General features: G+C 35.5%; 1 long non-coding RNA gene across 1 annotated transcript in view; it reads left to right on the plus strand.

The window, feature by feature from the left end:
- LOC108167104 (uncharacterized) overlaps positions 1–1,908 on the plus strand; it is a 2,235-nt gene extending 327 nt beyond the window's left edge. The window contains exon 2 of the long non-coding RNA XR_001777503.1: positions 474–1,908. This is a non-coding gene — a long non-coding RNA (uncharacterized LOC108167104). The remainder of the gene's footprint in view (positions 1–473) is intronic.
- Positions 1,909–3,486: the final 1,578 nt, after the last annotated feature.

Here is a 3,486-nt window from a genome sequence, read left to right on the forward strand (position 1 = left end):
TTCTTCCATGATTCTTTTGAGAGAGAGAGAGACAGAGAGAGAGAGAGAGAGAGAGAGAGAGAGAGAGAGAGAGAGAGAGAGATAAAGTAAGACATTTTTAGGTATGGTTATTTTTTTTAATCAAGTTTAGTGTTTTTTACCCCATTATTCACATTCATAAGTCAAAGTTTCCTAATAAACATAAAATTATTTGTTCAATCGTCAAACAGACAGACAGACAGACAACATGAATTGTTGCCATCAGTGGAGAAGTTTGAACCTTATGTACATTAAAAGTGTAATAGTATAAAGATAAACAACAACATAGGCTGGTTCAAATAAACAAAAATGGGAAAATGGAATATTTCATCAAAGAGCAGTAATCATGAGAACAAACAGACCATCGGTTTGCTTTCTGTCACATCAAACAAGTTAGATTTAAATCTTCTGTTGTAACCTTTTCTCCTGTCTGCCTCCCCTGTCTGTCTTCTCAGCATTTCCTCCTCTGAGAGTGAGAGAGACACTGAGATGTGGGACACAGGATGTAGGACACCTTGCCTTCACACTGATATTCTGTCTTATCTACAAAGATGTCCCCTCCACTGGACTTAATAAGCCGRCACATAAACATGACAATCATGCTATTGTATGTCGCCTGTCAGCAGRAGCTTCTCACCAAGGTGATATGCAAATGAAATAACACRCTCTCATAATTTGTAGTCTGTCAACCAGGCTGTAATTAATCTGCTACTGATTTTCCGTCACTGCCTATATCCATAATTCAACATTTTGAGACTTGCATCTCCAAAATGAATCCCAATGACAAAGCTGCTGTATGTTAATTCTCTTTTATATCACCTTCAATACCATTCCAACCAATGTTCTGGAAGAAACTGTTTTTATGTCACTATTTTGCGCTTATTTTGTTGTTTGAGTGCCGCGCTGCTGGGGAGCCTCTTGGTCAGATTTTGSCTAAGCAGGAAGAGAGCATCGTTCAGTGTGTACCTGTTATTCTTTAAGCTTTTGGTGACTTCAGGTGTAAGTGGACGGTCACACTCTGTCAGGCCTCATCTTCTGAGAACAAAGAGAGGTCTTATGGGAGTTCACAGCACAAAGCTGCCCTCCAAGGGCAACAGACAAAAGGGATAGAGAGGAAGTCAGCTTCCTGCTGCACGCTTTGCTTCTAAAGCATTGTTCTCCTTTTTTCCGCCTTCATTTCTAATTGTGTTTGACTTTTTCAATACAAAGAAAAGAAAAGAAACGAAAGCAAAAGATAGAAACTGTCTACACATCCAACATGAAGTGGAAATATAAGCATGTGTCTCAGATCTTTTTCCATCAAAATATGTCTAAATATTAGCCTCAGCTCTTGAAATCTTCCTTTTCTTTGACATGAGATGTATATTTTTATGGAGATCATTTACAGTGCCTTACAAAGCTGTTTGTACCCTAACTGCTCATGTTGCAACCACAAAAGATATTGTGATTTAATGGGAGGTTATGTGATATTTAAATATAAAGTATTACAGTGAAAACGGAAGAATAAATGGTTTTCAATATGGTTTTTTTTTACAAGTTAAAACAGAAATGTTTTAACTGAAAAGTTTACAAGTTATCAGAAATATATTAGTAAAAGTTTTTCACAAACCATGTACAGGCCACAGCAAATATACTCTACTCATTTGAGGTCAGGATTTAATCTTATGGCTAATATGCTTCATTTTCTTCCAATTTGGACGCCAAATAAAGGAAACTAGAGCTACAAAAAAATAGATAAATAAAACTATGCAAAATGAAGATGCAGAAGACTTGAACGAAGCCAGTAGAAACATGCCACAAAAGACTTACAGTAACAGTGAGAAAGTTATTCTACAAAGTGTTGGCTCTGGGGCACTGATTGTAAAAAAAAAAAAAAAAAAAAAGACGTTTTAAAAATTATGCATCCTTTTTCTTCCACTTTTTATCTAAGGGTCAAAATCTAAGGGGGATAAATACGTTAAGAACCAAATGTATTTTCAGTTTAAAAAGGGRTTGCTGAAAGACACGCCACAAATTACCCCATGAATATAAATCTCTCTTATCACGGAAAATCTGGAAATCTGTTTCCAGATTTTCAGCATCTGGAAACAGTTCACACATAAATTACTTCTCCAGAGGGACAAAAAAAAAAAAAGGACGAAAAAAAATGTGGAGTACATATCAACGAGAATATTTAGACGTGTTACCCCCCATTTAAACAAAGGGTTTACACTTGCTGTCATCAGAAGATTGTTTGTAATGATAGCTGAGAAACCAGCAATCCCCAGCAGTGCACAGACACAGGACGTCTGCACACTGGCTGTTTCATCTGCTGGCTCAACAGCGGCAAATGAAACAGCCAAGACATACCCAGGAGGGACTAGCAACACAAGCTGTAAATTAGCTAATGTCAGCTATAATTACAATGTGCTAAGCCAAAATAAAGTAAAGTTTGTTTTCCCCTCGGTGTCACTTCAGAGTGTTGACTGCAGAGAAACAGCAGTGACGAAGAAATGCCAACATAGCATTTGCATGTATGTTTTTATACATTTGCATTGCGCCCTAATGGTAAATCAATTTCTCTTTTATTATTTATGTAGGAAGTACAACATAAATGAACAGTCTGAGTAGTTTTCACTGAAATCTGAAAGTAATGGCCCAACAATTGGCCTTGAGCAGAAATCTGTCGAAGAYGAAATCCACTCATGATTACCTAATCAAAACTTGACTCTGTTGTGAAAGTATGGAACAATATTAAGCACATCAAAGCATTTATCTCCTCTGCAGAACATGGTAGTAGTCACAACAGATTAATAAGTTTATTACCCGTGAAGCAGCATACGATGTAACCCGTTGATAGGCTTCTTTGTGTAACATTATGGTGGCTATCCAAATAAAGTAAAGCAATCGAACACAATTCAGTTGAAAAAACAAATGCATCCACCAAGATGAATTCCCTAATCTTATGTTAACTAGTAATAATATAATTACATGAAGTGACAGGCAAATTGTCACTGATTTTCTTTAAATCTCGGCTAGTATCCAACTATTTCCTGTGAGAATGATACAATGCGTTTTAAGTTTCGATTCTGATTCTGGCAGAAAACAAAGCTTGGAGAAATATCTACAGTTAAAATCTTTCTTTGTAACACTTGAAATTAAATTTGAACCAGATGTCAGCAGTAGCCCAAGTAATCCACACATACAGAGGAATTAAAGAAAAAAATAATCCACACATGGGAGAGGTTTCATAAGAGTAAAAAATATATATATTGAATTGACAGAGGGAATAAGCATTGCATATACTTAGAGATTTATTGAATATTAAGTGTGAAAGCCTTTTACGGTATATACAGTATCAATTAGATAATTTACTTTTTATATTTCTTTTTTTGTTTTTTTACAAAAAAAGTTAACAAAATGTGGCATTTTTCAATAAACAAAATTACCCCAAAAAAGTGAAAACCGATTTCTACAAAATAAAGACAA

The sequence above is a fragment of the Poecilia reticulata genome, linkage group LG17 (genome assembly GCF_000633615.1).
Source record: "Poecilia reticulata strain Guanapo linkage group LG17, Guppy_female_1.0+MT, whole genome shotgun sequence".
Classification (NCBI taxonomy): Eukaryota; Metazoa; Chordata; class Actinopteri; order Cyprinodontiformes; family Poeciliidae; genus Poecilia; species Poecilia reticulata.